The sequence below is a fragment of the Hypanus sabinus genome, chromosome 19, assembly GCF_030144855.1.
Source record: "Hypanus sabinus isolate sHypSab1 chromosome 19, sHypSab1.hap1, whole genome shotgun sequence".
Classification (NCBI taxonomy): domain Eukaryota; kingdom Metazoa; phylum Chordata; class Chondrichthyes; order Myliobatiformes; family Dasyatidae; genus Hypanus; species Hypanus sabinus.
The window spans coordinates 43806059-43829819 of NC_082724.1; the positions used below are offsets into that span (position 1 = coordinate 43806059).

Genomic DNA, 23761 nt, shown 5'->3' on the forward strand with positions numbered 1-23761 from the left:
CTGGCCTGTCAGCTCTGCTACTTTGTATTCTTGCAGGTTTCTGTTTTTATTATTTATTCATGATATGTTACTGACGAAGTGGCACTTCAGATTCCATTCTAAATGGACTTGAGGTGAACCTTTCTCTCCATCAGAATCAGAATCTGGCTAAATACATTGGCATATGTCATGAAATTTGTTAACTTACTGGCAGCAGTACACGATAATATAGAAAAAAAGTAAATCAATTAATATGTATATTACATACTTAAATTTAAAATAGTGTAAAAACAGAAATAAAAAAGTGAGGTAATATTCATTTAGTAATCGGATGGCAGAGGGAAAGAAACTGTTCTTGAATTGCTAAGTGTGTGCCTTCAGGCTTCTGTACCTCCTTCCTTCTGGTAACAATGAGATGACGGCATGTATTGTGTGATGGGGGTCCTCAATAATGGACGTTGCCTTTCTGAGGCACTGTTACTTAAAGATGTCTTGGTACTACAGATGCTAGTACCCTAGATGAAGCTGACTAATTTTACAATTTTCTGTAGTTTCTTTCGGTCTTGTGCAATGGCAACCACCCCCAACCTTCCCCCGTACCCGTGATGCAGCCTGCCAGACTGTTCTCCATGGTACATCTATAGAAGTTTTTGTGTGTTTTAGTATACAAACCAAATCTCCTCAAGTTCCTAATAATATATAGCCTCTGTCTTGCCTTCTTTAGAACTCCATCGATGTGTTGGACCCAGGTTAGATCCCCAAAGAACTTGACACCTAGGAACTTAAAATTGCTCATTCTCTCCACATCTGATCCCTCTATGAGGATTGATTCATGTTCCCATGTCCTACTCTTTCTGAAACCCACAACCAGGTCTGTAGACTTACTGACATTAAGTGAAAGGTTGTTGCTGCAACACCACTCAACTAGCTGATACATCTCGCTCTTGTACACCCTCTCATTTCTATCTATGATTCTGCCAACAATGAATCAGAATCAGGTTTATTACCACCAGCGTGTCGTGAAATTTGTTAACTTAGTAGCAGCAGTTCAATGCAATACATAAAAGAAAAACAATAAGATAAAATAATAAACAAAATACAGTATATGTATATTAATAGATTAAAACTCATGCAAAAAAAACAGAAATATATATTAAAGAAGTGAGGTACTGTCCAAGGGTTCAATGTTCATTTACGAATCGATGGCAGAGGGGAAGAAGCTGTTCCTGCATCATTGAGTGTATGCCTTCAGGTGTCTGTATCTCCCACCTGATGGTAATAGTGAGAAAAAGGCATGCCCTTGGTGCTGGAGGTCCTTAATAATGGAAGCTGCATTTCTGAAACACCGTTCCCTGAAGATGTTCTGGGTACTTTGTAGGCTAGTACCCAAGATGGAGTCGACTAAACTTACAAACCCCTGCAGCTTTTTCTCAGTGATGTAGCAAATTAGAATGCTCTCCATGGTACAACTATAGAAGCTTTTGAGTGTATCATCTGCAAATTTATAGATGACATTTTTGCTATGTCTAGACACACAGTTATGGGTATAGAGCAAATAGAGCAGTGGACTAAGCACACATCCCTGAGGTGCACCAGTGTTGATCATCTGTGAGGATATATTATTCAGTTTGTGATGTGAAGGTGCCCCATGGTGTTGTTGGTTAGTTATCCCAATAAGAAAGAAGGCAACTAATACATGGGAGGTGACTTGGATAAGCTTTTGGAGATGACGGTGTCTGCACCTAATTTCTGGCCAAAACATCCATCCTTTGGAGGTGCTCTCAAAGAAGCCCTGACAAATTTTTGTGAAGCATTCTGCAGTTGGTATATTGGCCAGCCCTCGAGGAGAATGGAGTGAATATTTAAACTGTGGATTGAATGACATCAAGCAAACATTCTGTTCCAAGGTCAACTTGACCTTATCTTTTGCACACGTTTTAGACTCTCCCTTCACTAGGAATGATGAGGTCCATGCCATTAGTTTTTACATAGTTCCTTCCATTCCTATTTGGATGTGGCAGGACTGCAAAGCTCTGACCTGATGTGTTGGCTGTGGAATTACTTAGCTTTGTCAATGACAAACTGTTTCCATCACTTAGCACAGCACAGCCATCTCTGCACAGCTGTTTATCAGATTGGTGCCTCAGCTTTAGATACACCTGGTCCGATCCTGGCATGTCCCCCCACATCCCTCATTGAACAAGGGAACCTCTCCAGCTTAAATTGAGGAAGATATCTAACAAGGATTGTGGTGGCATATAATTCCACTGATGCTAAAACTGCATGATAAGCATCACTTTTGATAATGTGAATCTGCTGTGCAGCTGACTCATTTAGCAGGTTGGTAAAGCCACATAACATTCTCATTCTGAAGATAAGATTTAGCTTCCACAAAGTTTCATTGGTAAGTGTACTGCAGCAGGTTGATCAATAGAATGAGCGTCTCATGTTAGATCTCTTCTGTCCAGAAAGAGGACCATTGATTCTTTATATGAGAGGACAGGAAGTAGTCATCAGCAGGTTGCTGCCTGGTTTGACATCATGCAATTTCACAGGTTTCAGGACACACCCTCCAGACTGTGCACCCTAGTGCCAACAGTGCTATTGAACTTCCACATCATGGGGCCGACAGAACATCCTCAGGAATTATGTTGGAGGAGTTTGTGGTGTCATCTTGAAATTATGATTTTGTAAGCTCAATTCAGGATTAGTTTTCATTTTTGGGTTATTTCCAGATATTAGTGACAAGGACTTTGCATTGCAAATAGGCTAAATGTCTCTTTGCCAGTGCACACACATTCAATGCTGAAGTCAATGGCCCTGTTTTGTTCTAAGTCTACCTTGTTGTGATGTACGGGGTCCTTGGTCTTATTAGAGTATAGTTACAGTCCAATGACATTGGCATTAGTCTATAGTAATATATAGGCCAGACTGGGAAATGCTGGAATATTTTCATATTCAAAGCCCTGAAATGTTAATATTACAAAAAAAATAGTTTCATAACCCTAATGCACAGTCTTTAACCCAGATTTATTTAATTGACTGAATATAAATGCTCCAGCTGTCACAGGGGATTACATCTTTCATCACATGATCACCATCTTCATAGTTTATTAGTATAAAGTATGCAAAGGCAAAAAATATCTTGGAAAGTTAGTATTTTTAAACATGCCACAAGCTTTTTCTTCCCTCTTTATTATGATCACAGTGACAACTAATTATGAACTTAACTTCCCAAGGAATTAGTCTCCCTCATGGTCACTGGGACAGCATTCAGTAACTGCCCAACCAGAAGCACCATCACAGAGTCCAGTCAATCGAAAGGAGGCTCACCATCTCTGGACTAATTAGAAAAGACAAGCAAGCCCACTAAGATTAATTTCTAAACTCTGAGGTTCCAAAGCAATCCAGAAGGATTGTCTGCCCCAGCAATGGTACTGACCCACCTTTGCATGTACTGCTTTCTCTGTTCTTATGTTGAGGAGAAAGGAAACAAGGAAATACTAAAAATAGAACTGCAAGGATGCAAAAGCATATATCCTTATTTCAGTGATGCTTTGTTTGACCTTCACAATATTCATGGAAATGCTCCACTGGAACAGAGACTGGAGTCACGTCTCACTAGTCACAAGAATAATAGTGTTGGTAACCATGTGTGGAAATGGAAAGGAAATAGAAGGGCAGAAAGTAATTAGAAGAAGGAGATTTGGATAGCTTCCACATTCAAAGTGATAAATCTACTGTCATGCTGTTTTTTCTTTACAGGCCATCAAAACAAGCAGAGATTCTTAATTTAAGCTTCAAGAAAATAGATTGAATATTCACCAGCAATTCCAACATTAACAGAGAGCTCGTCTTAAATTCTTGGGCTGCTGCAGAGAAAATAAAAAAAAAACATTTCTTTCCATTTAATGTGATTTTTTAAGAAAACACTAAAGGGTCAAATATTTACATACATGGCCCATTATAAAGAGTTCACTTAATTAGCGTTAGCTTGTTACCTGCACAATTTCTGCACAAAGCCATACAAAAAAAAACATTATATTAATTGAACTCGGCGGCATTAAAACACAGATTTTGACCCTCATTTCTCCTTTCAGGCGATGAGTGACACTTGGCCAAAAGACAGCACAAGCATTTCTGCACTGCAGTGCAAAAAAACCCAGAGGCTGGAGGTATTTTTAATATATGTAAACTGCTCCAGTTTATCAAATCAGTTACCTCTCTCTTCTCTCTCTCTCTCTCTCTCCCTCCCTCCCGTCCCCCACCACCACCTTTCCCCCCTATCTCTAGGACGCGTGTAGTTCTTACTTGGGAGTTTTTAAAACACGAAGGGTAAGACTTCAGGCAGAACTCTGTATTGTTACACGGGTGCTGTCACGTTCGGTTCCGCCAGCACATTCACTGGGACTCAGTTCCCCTAACACTTCTAGTGGAAGAATAACGCTGAGGGGCAACCCTAACTACGGCAGCTTTCCCCCGGTATTCGCACAGCAACTCCTCCCCACTCACACACTTCTTTTGTATCCCCGACCGGTTTTGCAGATGGGCTTCTGCCCGTCTGGGCTCTTTGATTGGCAGCGGGCAAGCACCAATCACGCGCTCGGAGTCCGCCGGCTGCTGTATTATATAGTCCCAGGTGCTCGCTGATACAGGCACTGGAGGACGAGCTCCTTGGGCTCCCTCAGCTGTGGGGCAAACTCGCGCGCTGTTGCAGCCGGGGGACAATTTCTACGGGCGATGATCATGCTGGAAATTAATTTGAAGCTTCTAGCTTAATTCTTCTTTCGCGCAGAAGCTGATGGAGGAAATTCTGCTGAATCCTTGACAGTCGGGAGAAACTGCTGGGTGTTTGCAATTAACTAAATGAATCCTTCACAGTGACTGCACATAAGCCCCTACCGAGTGCCCCAATTCACCATACAGGCAGTTTTTCCACTCCATGTAGGATCTGCAGTTGGATGCAACACTTCGGCTTAGTTGGGTAAGGCACCGCTATCCTTTCTCTTTTACGAGTGCTTTGTTTTAGACGTGTAATTCCTCGAGCAATTATTAATTTGACCACAGTTCTTGTTAGCTGGAATGATCCTCTACTAAACAGAGGCGTGCTTGCCCCCACCCGCCTCCCCTAATCTTTCATTTCCATTTAAATGAGGCGACATTGTACAAGGAGCTTTCTTGCCTTTATTCAGAAGGAGGAATCTAAAGGGACAATGGGCCTTTTAAAAGATGAGTGAAAAGCCCAGTATGGGCCCTATGTTTCCAGGATCGGGGAGTCCATTGTCACCTTTTAAAGCTGGCGAGGAGACTGGGCTGAGACCTTCAGCTTCGCTGCTCCGTGTCCCACCCTTGAAAGCCGGCAGTGGCGACCTCTTGCACCTCAGCTCAGCTCCAGACAAGTGGGGGAGGTGGGGGGTTCCCGGACAAAAGGCTGCTAACAAGTTGCGTCTGTGAATATGGCCATTAACTAGCTGTCAGTGGGTGACAGGGGCCCAGACCTGGTATCAAACCAAAGGACTATTCACGTGGAATCCCTTTACCTCCCCTCCATTCCCTTGGAAGGCATTCTTGGAAGAGGAGGAAGGAAAAGGGAGTTGGGGGGGGGGGGGCGGCATTTGAACATTGTCGTGATTTAAAAGAAGTCTGAGTATCCAAAAAGGGTATAAATCTAAAGGTATGCAAACAAGCTTCGCAGCTGCTATGGTGCTCATAATATAGAGTAACTCTGTATATAGTACTAACGTGGCTCTGCCTTCACTTTGTGTTCCCTTGCCCTCGTTCCTCTTGGCAACTGTTCTTCTTGGGGAAAGAATGATGTAGGTGGGGAGATGAGGTGCTACCTGTGAAGTACTTCACATCTTTAGGACGTCTTCTTGCTTACTCCCCTTTCCCGCTCTTAAATTTTACTGTCCCTTTTTTTGATTGTACTGTAAAACACTGATGCACTTTCCTTAGCGGGCTTTCCCGTCAACCCGGCTATTTTCCATTTAACTGGAAATGTTAAACAGTGATCATAAAATAAAAGACCATACACCACTTTTAAGTTTAATGATGAAATGCCTGCAGCTCTTTTTTTCAGGGCGTTGGGGTTTTTGAAAGCGAACACAACACATGAAACAGTTTAGTTGTGCGTTCCTGATTTCTGCGAAAACTGTTTGTTTTACTAAAACAGTTTATCCTTGTGTTAATTTTGGGACCTCCCGATTTTAATCTTAAAATGTTTATGTTCACAGATTGAAGGAGATGGGAGAGATTTCCTGAGTGTGTTTTGAATTGATTCTGCAAACTCCTGAGTCTCTTTACTTGGACGCCCTGTTTTAAGTGCCTTGGTAGCTATGACCCAGGTCATCTTATCAGCCGCGGCTGCAATTATTCATAATGGCTTCCCATAGCATTTAATACATCCAACAGTGGCCAATTTTTTTTGGCTAACATAGGTCTCTAATTAGAACAAAAATTCATCCTGGTGTTGCTTGAGATTAACACCCAATGCTAATAGTGGCTAATTACTGCAACCTTTTTGGTATCTTAGCTCCTGAATATGTAAATATATGAAAAACTATGCAGTATATCAGTCATCAGTTCTGTACAATTTTGCAGTAGAAGTAGATATTTGCATGATTATTGTGCTCAGAAATTTTCACTACTTTAAAATTTCAGTTCATACATTGCTGTAAATTGTGAAGGTTTTTTCAGACATTATTTTCCTATTAGAGTTTTAAGATGTTGCTTTGCACTTAACCACCATTAATAATCTGAGTGTCAAATGCTAATTAGATGATACTAATTGGTTTTAAAAACATTTTTGTCAGTGCCCGACTACCTTTTGTAGTTAAAGGGTTAATAAAGCGGTTGTTTCAAATAATAACTTCAGTAATACTGTGCTCCCCAGTATCAATTTTAAGAACGTGCATTTCAGATGCTTCCTATTTCTCCCCCAACCCCCTTCAATAAACCTACTTTGTGACGTGAGGCAGGTGCTGCAGACAACTCTTCATTCGCATATGAGAAGTTTTTTTTTAAATACTTGAGATTAGATTTTATGATACTATCAGGCCCATGTGTAGTATGTGTTTTGTCTTTGGGTCAGAGCATAGCACTCTCACTGAGTTGTGGGCGCAAGGCCCATTTCATAGACGTGTTCACAAAATCTGGAATCTGCAATGCCTGAGATGCTTTTGTTTCGATGAGACTACATCTGCTGGCTTCGATGTATGTAAAAAGAAACCAAAGCACTATTTTGAAGTGTAGATAAGTTACCCCTGTGCCTTTGCCAATGCTTGCTTCTCAATCTCACCCACAGACTTTTTTTAATTCCTTCAGGGGATGTGTACATCACTGGCAAGGGAAGTATTTGTTGTTCATGCCCAGATGCTCCTTGAAATCAAGCTTCTCCACCCCCCCCCCCCCCACTTTCAAAGGGCAATAGGCACTGACCATCCTGGTGTTCACACGGACCAGTCTGAAAAAGGATGGAAAAGTTCCTTCCATGAAAAATGTTACTGAATCATATTTGTACTAATCAGTTATTCCATTGAGAACAGGTGCATGTATTTTATTTTGGGTATGGCTTCAATTTTGTATTTTCCTCTTGCTTTGTGGAGGATTTGTACTGGTATTGGCACTTTCGCTGTCATGTGGCAAATTGCCATTTGTACGTACTTGCTGTGCGCCAATTGGTTGTTACAGCAGTGATTGTATTACAAAACTATTTGAGTAACAGTGCATCCTAATGCACTGAAATCCCGGAAAGTGCTGTAAGATGCAATGTGCACTCCTACCAAACAGTGATGCAACTAGTGACATTGTCTCGTCTAGTAAATTGTATTTACCACAGCATGTTCATAGATTTTGTATATCGCAGATTCCTGTGTAGGTTTGGCTTAGTGAGCATGGATTTTAAAGTTTAGATTGTATTATTGCTACTACTACAGAACTCTTTCCCTACTGTCAATGTGTGTTGGGGAGGGAATACTAGCTTGGTCCTATTGAAGTTGCTTTTTGAGCTATTGATTTCAGACTGTGAAGCCTCGGTTGGTTAATCTGTTGAAGCATTGCACTCTGAGGAAGCCAGTTCGTTGATCTTGTCTTGCCATTCTGTGACACTGTTATAGTGCTGAATAAATATTAATGAAGTCATCTGAATTGCTTCTGACTAGCTTTCTGTATTGGTGCAGAGAAGATTCAGCAGATGTAGTGAATCCAAGTGACCTCTATTTCAGGAAAAAGGCAAATGCAGCTAGTACTAACTAGAATAGAGGAATATGACTAATACTATCACCCGGCTCTCTAAGGGTGCTGACTTGTGTCATGAAGCACTCTGCAGTGCAATAGATGTCCACTTATCCTTAATAAAACACTGGTGCCAGGGTAATCTTGAATCTCTTGTCAGCAACTCCCCACAACCGGGCACAGACTTTTTTTTTGCAGCATTGCATGAATGGACTGCCTTTGGAAGTTGCAGAGTAAATTCATTTTCCTTTTTGTGTGCATTAAGGAGACTGTAACCTCTTTCCCCGATCAGTGCTGGAACAGAAGCTTGAGTGGATTAAATAATCATGAGGAAGGGTTTAAGGAAGCCTTTAAGTTCAATGTGGATTATCAAAACAACGTTCCATAGTCCTCCAACCTCCATGTCACTTGTACAGCAGGCAATCGCTTGTTCACTCTAACAAAGGCCTATTTCTAATGGGAAGGGCTTAGAAAGATTAGCACTAAATTTGTCTTTAACATGTTGAATCTTGTGCTATTACAGTTCTGTATAAACTATCTGGGATCTAAATTTATAGAAAATGAGTCAGTAAATTGGCCAAAGATAATTTTAAAAAATTGACAGTAACATGCGGTAAGAATTCGAAGGCTAACTACTTCCTTTTCCACCCCCCACCCCTAAATTTTAAGAAGAAACTTGGTGCAATGGGAAGCATATTGAAATACCAATGGAAATTACCATGGCAGTATATAAACTCTTCGTCTCCCAATTATGCCAAAATCCTAATCCCAGTGACCCTATGGATGGATATCTGGTGCAAGTCACTAGCCAATTTTTTGCTTTTAGTTGTAGTGATTCAATTAAATTAAGGTGCAAATTCAACTATTAATGAAAGTGATCAATCTTTAATGGGAAAAACAACAAGACTTTTCTTAAAATGGACTGAAAGATCATAGTGATTTAAAAGCAACGGGAAGGGAAGTATTGAGGAGGAAATGGGCCTGTTTCTTCAGTTCCCCATCCACTTTTGCTTTACCATTGCACTTTTTACACAATATCTTTTTTTTATTAGCAGATTTAGATCATCAATATTGTAGGGTGTGAACAAGCTGCAGAATGTCAACTATTTGAGATGGTTTTGGTACTGTTTGATCTAATACTTGGTAACATGACTTTTTAAACTATTTCCTGTTCTATTGAATAATTGATTGCTGTCTGCAAAGCATTGAATGTTTGGTATTCTCTTCACTATTTTCTTTACATGCTCGGGGTTTGAATGGTCTCCCTTTTCTGTTTGTTATTAAAACCGACTTTTTAAATCTGAAGTGTTTGATTTTTCAATTCATTGGTTAGTTTTTTAATTAGCCGAAGAGAAATGGCAGCATGAAACACGACCTTAAACACGTTACAGTGCATGTGCCTGGTTATCCTGTTTGCACGTGCACAGTGCTGATGTCTCTTAGTCTTGAGGTGGACAGTGGTAGCCTTTATAGCGCTTGATACTGATAGAATTAAATGCAGACATGATGCCTGATAGTCCAGCATTAGTCTGGGTTAATCAGACTTCAACTCGGCAATGCTCAGCAGGGAATGGGGTGATTAGTACCTCTGAGAATGGTTCTCCTTACCTTGTAACCTGCCCATTTCATTTGACAATTGGTTAGTATAGATTGTTGGAAGTTCCCTTGTTTTGTCACAAGTAGTTGTGCATCTTCCACTCAAATTTTAGTAATGCCTTTGGCAGTCAACCACCATTCCAATTTGGGAAGATGCAATCAATCAGGAACCCTAATGGCTGTAACTAGGTTAGCTTTGAAATCTTTTTTGTGTATCAATTAATGGAATTTGGGAGTGCTTCAAGCAAATCGCATAGCTGGTTTCAACTTCTTGCTGAGCCTCCGCTCACTGAGCGACACAAATCTAATCGAAACAGGTCTATCAATGCAGTAATTTGGTTATGGTGCTTAAGACCATAAGACACAGGAACAGAATTATGCCATTTGAGCAATGGAGCTTCACCATTTTTTCATGGCTGATTTATTATCCTTCATAACACCTTTCTCTTTGCTTTAAACCCACAACCTTTTACACCCTTGCTAATAAAGCACTTATCAACCTCTGCTTTAAATATATCCAATGTCTTGACATCCACAGCCATCTGTGGCAATAAATTCCAGATTCAAGAATTCCAGATTCCAGGTTAAAGAAATTCCTCATCTGTTCTAAGGGGAGTCCTTGTAGTCTAAGGCTGTGCCCTCTGATCTTGGGTTCTCCCACTGTAGGAAACATCTTCTCCAGATCTACTTTATCTAGGCCTTTCAGTATTTGGTAGGTTTCTTCTAAATTCTAACAAGTGCAATCTTGGAGCTTGTTAAACCTTTCATTCCAGGGATCAATCTTGTGAACATTGTGTAGATCCTCTCCAATGACAGCACATTCTTTCTTGGACAAGGAGCCCAAAATTACCCTTGCTACTTCAAGTGCCTTCTGACCAATGCTTTATAAAGCCTCCACATTGTATCCTTTTGTATTCTAATCAGTATAAAGTAAGGAAACTAGTGAGCAACTGTTGCTACTTTCTCCCCATGCAGTTTTCTCACTTGTTATCTCCTACACTGCCTTGGCAACAGAAGCCACAAAGAATTCCCATTTGGGTAGCTCCATTCCTCAAGTGTAGGCCGAGGAAAGTCCCAAGAAGAATGACTCTAGAGACTGAGGAATTGAGGGAACAAAGGAGAAGCTGCCCCTATGGTGCAATTGTCCATGATATGTATATGGTTGCACTTTGCATTTATAATCTTTACTTTGTGTAGGAGACATTAATTCCCTAGTAATGTGACAATTGAGCTCACGGATTGGATGCTGTTTAACATTGCTGGCACTTTGACCACAAAGGCATTTGTTGGATTGTTTGACAGTATCAAAGCCTGTTTCCATGCTCTGTCTCTGACTCACTTCCCCATTTATTCAGCATGGTGAGTTAGCTACCAATACCCCCTACGATGGATTCTGATTAATTGGGGTACATTGGGACCAGCATGTTTTGGCTCAATTAAGCAGTTGCCCCAATTAGCTGAAGATCCATGGAAATAGTTAAAAAGGCTGAACTACTGTTTAACTGAATAACAATTTCAGTATTTAACTGAAATACAGAATAAGTTAGATCATTACCAATGCCTCTACAGATTTATAAAACTCTGTTGATAATCATGAGGAATCAAGAGGAATTCATCTGTTATTTTAACTGCAAATGAACATCGGTGCAGACACCTGTGCAGATAATGGACTGCATTCATACACTGCTTTAGACAACTGCATCCTCCAAATCTTCTTTTTCATTGTTACATTCAAGATGATTAACTTAAAGTAGTGATTTAGTTTCATTTTCATCTGTCCATTTTTGACATCTCCAAGCTTGAATGCTTGAAACTGTGAGCAAAGCAATCACTAATTCTTCCTGCTTATTTTTTTTGCTGACTAACAAACACGTGCAACTAATACTATTTTAAAAACTGATCACTCTAAGCATGGTGGGGTACGTAATGGCCACGCAACTCAGCAGCGATTTCCTGCCCCAATTAAGCAGCATATTGCCCCCCCCCCCCCCAATTAAGGGAATCCCAGCTATCTTCTCGATTTGTTTTAAAGAGTTGTCCCAAATAACTGGCTGCCCCAATTAACCAATGGCCCAATTAACCAGAATCCACAATTTATGTGGTGGATTCCCCTCTCCAAATCAAGGAGAAAATTCCCCAACTTGCAAAGTAGTTTAAAACACAGTTTGTTTATTTTTAGTGATGTGTGTTTCAAAACAAACAACATTCTTAAAATGCATTTAAAACTTGGAGGATTTCTATCTTAAACATTTCCAAATTACATACCATTTCTAAAACATGAAGGACATACCGATGACGCAGACAAACAAATTGTCCATTGCAGAAATCTAAGCCAGAGGAGTGGAATTTAGTGGAATGTGTTTCTTTCATGCCTCTTGATGTTCCTTGCTCCATTCCTAATGAGCCTGAACTGCTCTCTATGATGGAGAGTCTTGTCCCAAAGTCTTGACTGTTTAATCTCTTCCATAGATGCTACCTGGTCTCCTAGATTCTTCCAGCATTTTGTGTGTGTTGCTTGGATTTCCAGCATCTGCAGATTCTCTTGTCTTTTTGTGCTCTCCAGATTGTACTGTTTCTTTCTCTTGGATGACTTCTCACAAATATATTTCCTCTGATACCCTTTTTTTTAAGGAAAGACTTCTGTAATTGATTCCCTTCAGAAGTATCTACTGGTGTGTTGCATGAAATTACATCAGAATAAGCTGTCTGTTACCTTGCCCCTTTTTATACAGCAACATCCCACAGAGTCCCAGTGATGGATTACTCGACTGTCTGGTGGTTGACGTAATACAAGAAGACAGTTTCATGCTCTTGGTGATGAGTTGAATCTTTTAATAGTTACCTGAACAATTGAGGTTCTGTGGGCCATGCTTCCTAGCTGGCCTTTACAAATAGGAGATTCAGTTAATTTTTACTGAGCTGGAACATCAGCTTGTTCCAGTTCTGAAGCTTGGATTGCATCTACTACACTTTGACTCTAATTATATTGCTAACTAATGCCAGGCTGTACTCAGGTGTCTTTGGTAACAAACTCCATGTAAACAGACACTGGATCATCTATTCTAGCTGTCACTGCTGATTATTAGCCGTCCCCCAGAGTTTGCATCAAAAAAATCGTGCTGACATAATACCCAAAGGTAACCACTGCAGCTGCATAAACAAAGCTCTAGATCTGTGTCAGAAGTCCATTGAGATATGACTCAGTAAACTGAACCTCCTGATTCAGTATAGGCCTGGTTACATTCATACCCTAGATCCCAGACTGGGGTCCATGGATCTCTCGGTTAATGGTAAGGCTCCATGGCATAAAATATTGAGTATCCCTGCCCTTGATAAACTGTCCTTTATCCTCTTGTTTCTGTGAAGGCTTAAATGACAAGGATTATTTTGCTTAATATGTATAACTGTTGCCCCACATGTTGGTATTCTGGAAGTTAGAGTCTTGCTTGTATTTGCACTCTGCTTGGCTTGTACCGCTCAATTCTTCAACACCCTAGTATGTAACGGGCATCATTTGATGCACTTTCCACTTAAGTGTTTCTGAACAGTAGAAGTAAGCCTTCAAACTTCTGAAGCCACGCTTTGGAATCCAATTGCTTTATGTCAGAATTGGGTTTAATATTATTGGCATATGTTAACTTGTTAATTTATTACTTTGTGGTAGCAGTATAATGCAATAAATGATGTAGAACAGAAACTAAATTACAGTAAGTTGTATACATCAATAGTTAAATAATTAGTGCAAAACAGAAGAATAGTGAGATAATGTTCATGGTTTCAATTTCATTCACAAATCTGATGGGGGGGGGGGGGGTAACTATTCCTGAGTCACTGAATGTGCCTTCAGGCTTCTGTACCTCCTTCCTGATGGTGACATTAAGAGGTATGTCCTGGCTGTTAGGGGTCCTTAACGATAGACGCTGCCTTTTTGAGGCACAACTCCTTGATGTCTTGGATATTACAGAGGCTAGTACGCATGATGGAGTTGACTAACTTTACAACTTTCTGTAGCTTTCATACCTGCGCAGTAGATTCCACACCCCCCCCCCCCACCCCCCGACATACTAGATGGTGATGCAGTGAGTCAGAATACTCTCCACAGTACGTTTGTAGGAATGTTTGCGTGTATTTCAATTCACTTCTAATGGGTCAGTTTAAAACCTACAGGGATATTGCAGATTAATTTCTGTAAGGTGTATAATTGGTCTTTAGCAAGGGGCAAAGCTGGTTTCTCTTGTCCATTATTATGTGCCACCCACTTGACCATGAATTTTCTTTCCTTCATTGCTTTATCTCGTGACAATGCTGACTGTATTCACTGTTCACTCTGCTCCTGGTTTATTTACAGGTGAATAAAAATATAATTGAAGAGGAGATTTTTACAAACTGGAACTGCAGCGATTTGACTACACAGTGGGGACTGTGCGTCAGTTTTTGAACTTTTTCCCTTGTCATTGAGTTGCACAGATTTTCAAAGCAACTGAATTACAAAGCAATTAAAGACTAGCTTAAATCTGAATCAAATGTCATTTGTCCATGGCATTGCAGAGTTCTAATTCAAAATGAAATTCTTCATTGAATAAATGAGATTTAGCTGAGATCTTGTTTATTGCTGAAGTGTCACAGTTAAAGATGGGGAAGAAAAATTAACTTGTCTTTTTTTTGTCTTGTTTTGTTTGAAGTCGTGCAAGATAAATGCCATGCAGATGAATGCAGTTGGGGAACTGCCTTTTCCCTGTGTCAATTACTCGCTGTTAATCCTGACTGCATTGGGGATCTTGAGGGGTGCTTAAATTCAATCAGATGCCCGACCATTGCACCTCTGCAGCAGACATGTTTAAACCTTTAAAATTGAACTTGGCACTTTATTTTTCTAGTGTCATGTCATTGGAAATTCCCAACTGTGCAACAGTTACAGTTTGGATTTTTATTCAACAATTCCTGTTCAGTGCCAAGTTTGTTTGATAGCTGAGCATTTTGTTTTAAGAGGTTACTTTATCCCTGAAGGATAACTTGAAGAAAACTACTTTTCTGCTGGAGATAATTTCAATGAATTGCCTGAAAGTATGATCTACCACAGCTGTTTTTTCTACTTGCACCAATTACTGTCATTGTACAACAGTTTGGAAAACATCATTACTTTTCTGGCTGTTTGTTGTAATAATGCAAACCAGATCTAATTCCCCTCTGCCTCCCGTTAGCAAAGAAACTTCTTCCTTTTTACTTCTGTATTTTTTCTTTCATAAAAACAACTTTGTCTCACTTGCTTCTCCTGTGTCCAGTTAATGCTGTTTAGCTGATGTCATTCCTATTTGCCTGAAGTAGAAGATAAATGTAGTAGTGACATTAGGTTGAAAGACCACATTGTTCTAGATATAATTTAAATTGTGCTTGCTGGGTAGAGCCACTAAAACTACTGTATGGTTTTACAACTGGATGGAAAGTAGCAGTCAAATCCTGTGCCCCAATTGGTGGTTGGTGTAGGGGGGGGGGGGGGGTGGGAAGAATAGGAGCTTAAAAACTCTTGGATGATCTGCTATGTGAATCAAATTATATGATTTTTTTTATTAAAAGTCAACTATTTGAAAGAGTATCTGGGAGTTTGAAGTCCACTTGGTTTAATTTTTTTAATACTTGATTATATTAAACTTAAAGATGATACTCATTTTGGATATTTCTTTGTTAACTTTAGAAGAATCCAGCAAGGATTACAGGCATTTCCACTAGCTTCAATAAATACCCAAAGACTTGGACAGGTATTACAAAATAGTTCTTAAAAGGGACTTTCTGCAGAATAATCAGATACTACATTAGTGAGTGATGGCACAGTTGATGTTATTAACTAATATGAAGTATATAGTAAAATTTACTACTCGCAAAAGATTAATGGTTTTCATTTAACAGGTTCTTAAAACAAACCAAAAACTAGAATTGTTCTATAAATGCAAGAGATTCTGTAGATGCTAGAAATCTAGAGCAGCGTACACAAAATTCTGGAGGAAATCAAGCAGGTCAGTCAGTATCTATGGAAGGGAATATCGATTGTCCTAACTTCTGATAATTTCTAGCACCTGCCCCTCACTTGTTCAATTGCCCAATTAAGTCCATAAGGTATAGGAGCAGAAGTAGGCCATTTGCCCATTGAGTCTGCTCTGTCATTCAATCATGGGCTGATCCAATTCTTCCAGTCATCCCCACTCCACTGCCTTCTCCCCGTACCCTTTGATGCCCTGGCTAATCAAGAACCTATCTATCTCCTCCTTAAATGCACCCAGTGACTTGGACAGGTATTACAGCCCCTCGTGGCAACAAATTCCGCAGACTTACCACCTTCTGGCTAAAGTAATTTCTCCTAATCTCTGTTCTAAATGGACGTCCTTCAATCCTGAAGTTGTGCCCTCTTGTCCTAGAATCCCCTACCATGGGAAATAACTTTGCTATATCTAATCTGTTAAGGCCTTTAACATTCTGAATGTTTCTGAGATCCCCTCTCATTCTCCTGAACTCCAGGAAACACAGCCAAGAGCTGCCAGATGTTCATCATGCAGTAACCCTTCCATTCCTGGATCCCCTCTTACCCCTATTCCTCCCACCTGCCCATCCTGTCCCTCTGGTGTCCCTTTTTCCCTTTTTGTCATGGTCCACTTTCCTCCTATCAGATATCCCTTACCACCTCTGCCTGTCACCTCACCTTGCCTCATCTACCAGCTTGTACCCCTTTCCCTTATCATACCTTATTCTGGCACCCCCCCCCCCCCCTTTCCAATCCCAACATAGGGCCTCGGTCCAAAATATAGACTGTTTATTTCCCTCTACAGATGCTGCCTGACCTTCTGAGTTCCTCCAGCACTTTGCACGTGTGTTTTATAACAGCTGATTATTGAATAGTTTATTGCTTGCAGCAGGGGAAGAATGGGAATAAAGCATCTTGCTGCAGTGATGCGGATTCAAATTGAAGGGAGGAAAGGTACTTGGGTTACAGCAGTGCACTTGATTCTTGCTAATGTTTGGAAAAGCTTATCTAGGTCAGGGGGAAAACTTGTCAAAAATCTGGATGTAAGTATGAAATGTGCAGTACTACCCTGCAACCTGTACTTGCACCATTCCTATTCTTGGAATATTTGCTCAGATTTTTTTTTAAACATGGGCCATAATAAACTGCAAAATGACTGTGCAAATACTCTGCAACTGTGGTATTGTTCACATAAGATAATTCCTGTATACCCTTTATTGGAAAGCAGACTTGCATCAAACTTGCCTCTTTCATATTTACTTTTTTTCCCTCCAATATATTTTTTAAAGGTGGAGTCTTTTCATTCAAAAGCAAGATATTTGTATCAAAGTTCAATGTAAATTTATTATTGAAATTTGTCACCATATTCAACCTCAAGATTCACTTTCTTTGGGGCATGATCAGTAAATCCAGTAACATAATAGAATCAATGAAGGGCCATGACAACAGGGCAGACAACCACAGAGCAAAAGACAAACTGCAAATACAAAAAGGGAGGAAAACAGTAGTAATAAATACTGAGAACCTGAGTTGAAAAGTCCTTGAAAGTGAGACCATAAGTTATGGGAACATTCTGCGATGGGGCAAGTGAAGTTGAGTAACGTTATCCTCTCTGGTTCAAGAGCCTGAGTGTTGAGGGTTAGTAACTGTTGCTGGATCTGGTTGTTGAGTTCTGAGGCTTCTGTACCACCTTTCTGATGGCAGCAGTGAGAAGAGAGCATGACCTCTCTTCTCACTGCTGATGGGCATCCCTGATGATGGATGTTGCTTTCCTGCAACAATGCTCCATGTAGATGCGCTTAATGCTGGGCTTTACCCATAATGGATTGGGCCATATTCACTACTTTTTGTAGGCTTTTCAGTGCAAGGCATTGGCATTTCCATTCCAGGCTGTGGTGCAGCCAGTCAATATACACCACACTACACCACAGATTTATAGAAGTTTGTCAGAAATTTTTTTAGATGTCATGCTAAATCTTCACAAACCTCTACAAAAGTAGAGGCACTGGTGTGCTTTCTTCATAATTGCAGGATAGGTTCTCTGAAATGTTACCAAGGAAGGAATTTAAAGTTGCTAATCCCCAATGAGAAATAACTCGTGGATTTCCAGTTTCCTCCTCAAGTCGATCATCTCCTTGATCTTGCTGGATGGACATTGAATAAAAGGTTGTTGTGGCAAAACTCAGCCAGATTTTCAGGCTCCCTCCTATGTGCTGTTTTGTCATCACCCTTTGATTTTATATATACAACAGTAGCATTGTCAGCAAACTTGAATATGGCATTGGAGCTGCACTTGGCCTCGCAGTCAAGTCAACTTTTATTGTCATTTCATCCATTAACTGCTGGTACAGTACATAGTAAAAATGAGACAACATTTTTTAGGACCATGGTGTTACATGACACAGTACAAAAACTAGACTGAACTACGTAATAAAAAACACAGAAAGCTATACTGACTACAGACCTAAACTGGACTGCATAAAGTGCACAAAAACAGTACCGGCATTACAATAAATGATAAACAGGACAGTAGGGCAAGGTGTCAGTCCAGGCTTCGGGTATTGAGGAGTCTGATAGCTTGGGGGAAGAAACTGTTACATAGTCTGGCCATAAGAGCCCGAATGCTTTGGAGCCTTTTCCCAGATGGCAGGAGGGAGAAGAGATTGTATGACAGGTGCATGGGGTCCTTCATAATGCTGTTTCCTTTGTGGATGCAGCGTGAAGTGTAAATGTCCGTGATGGCAGGAAGAGAGACCCCGAAGATCTTCTCAGCTGACCTCACTATCCGCTGCAGGGTCTTGCGATCCGAGATGGTGCAATTTCCGAACCAGGCAGTGATGCAGCTGCTCAGGACGCTCTCAATGCAGCCCCTGTAGAATGTAATGAGGATGGGGGGTGGGAAATGGACTTTGCTCAGCCTTCACAAAAGTAGGCATGCTGCTGGGCTTTCTTTGCTATGGAGCTGGTGTTGAGGGACCAGGTGAGATTCTCCGTCAGGTGAACACCAAGAAATTTGGTGCTCTTTACGATCTCTACCGAGGAGCCATCGATGTTCAGCAGGGAGTGGTCACTCCGTGCCCTCCTGAAGTCAACAACCATCTCTTTTGTTCTGGTCACATTCAGGGACAGGTTGTTGGCTGTGCACCAGTCCGTTAGCTGCTGCACCTCCTCTCTGTAAGCTGACTCATCGTTCTTGCTGATGAGACCCACCACAGTCATGTCATCGGCGAACTTGATGATATGGTTTGAGTTGTGTGTTGCAGCACAGTCATGGGTCAGCAGAGTGAACAGCAGTGGACTGAGCATGCAATCCTGGGGAGCCCCCGTGCTCAGTGTTATATATTTTAGTCATTACTATAATTGAGTAGAGCAGGAGCTAAGCACACAGCCCTGTGATGCACTTGTGCTGCCGGAAGTTGTAAAAAATGTTGCCAATCAAAACTGACTGGGGTTTGCAAGAGAGGAAGTTGAGGATTCAATTGAACAAGGGGGTTTTGAGGTCAAGGTCTTGAAGCTTATTGATTAGTTTACATGGCCTTTAGTTTATATTGAGAACATACTGATGCCATGGAGTACACTGGAACCAATAAATTATCCTACATGTTGGGAGCACTTTTTTTGGATAATATCTTTAGCTGTCCCAAGTTGATCCATAAACATTGACTAGATAAAATGAATTGTACTCCAAGTTATTCTAATGGATCAATGTACATAAGTTTTGTTTTGACTGTGGGTGCAGTGCTAATTTAAAACTACATTTTTTGTTGTTCATGGGACAAAGCAATAAGCTCAGTGTTCATTGGTCTTCAGTTGTTCCCTACACTGATGGATTACTGGACTATTTCTGAGGCCAGTACATTTCTGAGGCATAGAAGGATCTGGAGTCATCTAGGTCAGGTGCAAGGATGACAGATTCTTTGAACCCGATGGGATTCCATGAACCGATGCCTCTCTTTAAATTTGAGATTTATCTGGCATGAATTTGAGCTCTGCAGGTCAGGGTTAGGTTCCAACTTTAATCTGGATCACCTGTCCCCTGTCTTTTTAATCTACCAGATTTGAAGAACTTGTATTTTTTTTCACACTTTCTTGCCCACTTAATTATCCTGTCAGTGTACTTTCTGATGCCTTGTCTCTGGATTCTCATCTTAAACCATTGATTAGAGACCCTGCACTAATTTCTGCTGTAGTCACATCCTCCTAATGTCAAATGACCTGTTAACACTTCTTAACTGTGCCAACTTATACCCCAGCTTGTTATATCCTAACTTTGAGTATCTTATAAAAGGCCTTTAATATTAATGTTACATCTGCTTGTTTCTAACACCTCAAACTTGAATAATTTGAGTGTGAATTTTCCTAAATCAATGATGATTATGCTAATCCTGTTATCATTTTCTAATGCCATTATTAATTTCAAAATTTGGCAATAAATTTTGGTATTTAACCTGCCACCAAGTTGTTGAATCTCTAATCTCTGTTTTCTCTTGCTTCTTAAATAGTGAAGTTGCATTTGCTGGTCCTGAGTTCAAATCCAGTCGGGTCCTAACCTGGCGACAGCAGCATCTGCACAGAAGAAAGGCCTGGCAATCTACTTCTGTGTCTTACCATGAAAACCCTGTGGACAACTACACTATTCATAGAGTGACCGGGAGTCAGTGATGACTTGACGGTACTCAACAATTGAATGAATAGTCCATGAGAATGATCCTGTAATCCATGGGATTTTGAAAATGAGAACCAACATGTTCACAATCCAGTACATCAGCGTCAATCTTTAGAATGGGTCCTGGGGATTTGTGGGATTGAAATTCCAATTTCTCCCGTGTTTTGTTTACATTCAAGCTGCCCCCTCCATTCACATTGCTAATCCACAGGGAATCACTATTCATCATCACATCTATTAAACCAAAATTGTGCATTTCGACAAGATTAGGGACTATAAACCTAAGTAGATTTCAAAAGATCTACTTGCTAAATCAGACTAAATTTTACAGTGAGCAAACAGTAAATCTATAGACCAGCCTTTAAAGCCAATAGTCTTAATTACAAAGAGCAATTTAAAACTTGGCATGCAAATAGAAAGCTTACTTTCCACTGGTTTGGGCTTTCTTGACTCGCAGTTATAGATTCACTTGCTAGATATAATTGCTCTGACTATTTGGTCTTAATGGGGCAGATCATGAATTACCCAAGATCGTGCCATTCACTGATGTGATCCTGGCATGGTCCTATGCTGGAAGTTCTGACTACCTGCACTTCCAACATTGGGATGAGTTTCTTCATAGTGCAGGCATCCATTTGGCACAGTAGCTTGGAAAACTAGAGAGTGTCTGCATGACTACTCCAAGCTCACCAGCTGTCAGTGCTTTCAGTGAAGCTGAAAGCTTGTGAATATCAAAGCATCACAAAAGAGATTTATAAAAAAATTTCTTACACAATGCAGAAAATGAGTCAATGCCTTTTGACTACCTCATTTAATCAAAGGTCTGTCTGCCATTCTCTGCTAACAACTGATTCTTCCCATTCACTTCATTGAACTGTTTAATCTGGTGCAAAATGCAAGGCCGAATTCACAGTCTGCAATTTGGAAGTTTGTTCTAACTCCTTGAACTCTCTGGGCAATTTAACAATGCAGAGCACATGTCTAGGTCCACACACTGCCTACCTAGTGGGTATAGATGCAAGAAAATGGAACTTTGAGATCAGTTTTCTTTCTTGCAAATGAGCTGGGAACCTCAGCTGATGAATCCCATCTGCATGGGGCAACTGGTTTTAAGACGAGAGTGACCCTTTGAGCTGCCCCTTCTCCTATCAGTAGAAATAATTCCATTAGATTGGACTTCGTTGTTAGATGCTTGCCAGGTAGTAAAAGATTATTCCCCATTACTGATGTTCTCTCTAAGGTGTGCACGCACAGACATTTTTTTGCTACCAGCTCAAAAGTTGTCGCCCTGCACCTCATTGGCATGTTAAGTATATTTCCTGATCATACATAATTACACTTCAATTTTCTGTTTCTGATGTGGACAGTGTTGACGGCACAGAGTTTGTGATGATTTGTCTGCAGGTTTTAGAACTGGCTTATTTATGTGGTTTTTATTGAAGAAATTATTCACACATGCACACATTGTTGTCACTAGGTGAAAAACTGCACAGCACAAAATTTTTTTTGCACACACTAATCATTGCAAAGTGGAGGGAGCATTGCCTACAACTCTTGCTTCACACAGGTATGACAACGTTTAATATATTAAAGCATGCATAAAGAAACTTCATCAAGCAAGGTAGCAAACTGTCAGAAATGTTTGAGTTACCAAGATCACTCTCATTTTTAATTTTGGCAAATAGAGCAACTGAGGCTAAAAGATCCCTATCACTGAAAAGGATGAAAAGTGAAATTATGGCGTGGAGCCTTTTTGTTCAAAGCTGATAAGGAACAGTGAGTTGGTAATGATGCTGTGATGGGAGCTGTCCTCACAATAAGTTCCCACTAAGGGGAACTGCAAGTCCTGTGCCATGTTCAACCATTGCGTCAGTTTGCAGATCAATACATCAAATTTTACCAGGACACGTAGCAGCTGATAAAGCTGAGGCAGAGGTCGACAACAACTGTGGTGATTTAGTTTGTTTGTTCCCTGCACCTGACCATGGAAAAGTGAATATTTTCAACTTGTGAACCAGCCACTTGGCTGGGCAAGTAAACAAACATTCAACAGACAGTCACTGTAGTCCAATTCTAACTTGATGTGAGAAATTTTGGACACTTAATGAAATCAAAGTTGCAACAGAGCAGGAAATTTCAGATCAGTGCATAACAGATGAATGGAAATGTATCCAATGATGCCACAGTAATCCAAGGCATGCAAAGGTCTCACGATTGCAACGACTGTATCGCCAATTTTGCATTGAGTGAAATGTAATCGCCAGTGTGACTCCTTGTAAACGTCTTCAGTTAATCAAGGAAACATTATAAACTAACAACTGTTAAGTGAGAACTTTGGTTCCCAGGTACAATTACCTAGTTGAACACGATGTGATTACATGCCATTCTGAACTATATCAAATCAGTTAGATCCATTATGATTCTCCAAGGGCCATGAGTTAACATTAGTGTTTATTTTCTAGATCTATATTCTCGTGACTTGGGTGTCATTGTTAACAATAGTACCAAATTCCCAATTGGGGAAAATTGTCAGTTCCACTTCTGCTAACAGTGCCTTTCCAAAGCTTGATCATGTCTGCATCACCGACTATGCTGTCTATTACGAGAGCAGGCAATGCACTGCTGGAAAGCAAAGCAGCAAGAATCCTGTAACAATTTCTACGGAGCAACAAAGTGACACCACTTTCAGTGTCAGGACCACAGCCATTCTTTTCTACAAATGGGAATGTGATTCAAATGATTGATATCAGAGAGTATGGGCATGAACAGTGATTCAAATAAACATAAATATGTCTCCTGGTGTCAGCTGGCTGCTGATGTTATGAAGCAGAATAACATCTAGTGACTAACACTTGTCATTATAGTTTCCATGATCATGGTACTGCAGATGCTTCTGAACATATGAAATGCATTCTGCTTCAATCCACTCAAAACATGTTCACTGTCAGCATGAAATGGATGAAAGCAAGACTGAAAGAGGAACTGGGCACATTCCATTGTGCTGTAGCCCCATGACCTTGTGGATATGTCTGTGAAAGGAAAGCTTCCTTTCAAAGAAAACAGAGATTCGTTTGGATCATTTGGTTAACCTGGAGGGATGCAATTTTTTTCCTTTTAAGTGTCCTTGCCCAATATCTTAAATGTAGTAATAAAAAATAACTTCTATATGTTTTGAACGGGTGAGTTTATCCGATTTTGTTCCCAAATTGAACCAGTGGTACTAAACCCATTCATGAAGGCAGTCACAAATCTTGAGGCTGAACTTAATTAAAATT

The 23761-nt window shown here is 40.4% G+C and overlaps 1 protein-coding gene across 2 annotated transcripts in view; it reads left to right on the plus strand.

The window, feature by feature from the left end:
* The first annotated feature begins 4677 nt into the window (after positions 1–4677).
* Positions 4678–23761, plus strand: part of lrrn1 (leucine rich repeat neuronal 1) — a 42614-nt gene continuing 23530 nt past the window's right edge. The window contains exons 1-2 of one of the 2 annotated variants that reach the window (XM_059944876.1): positions 4678–4963; positions 15500–15563. The gene's annotated coding sequence lies outside the window, so the exon portion shown is untranslated. The remainder of the gene's footprint in view (positions 4964–15499; positions 15564–23761) is intronic. The other variant, XM_059944874.1, reaches the window with a different exon arrangement.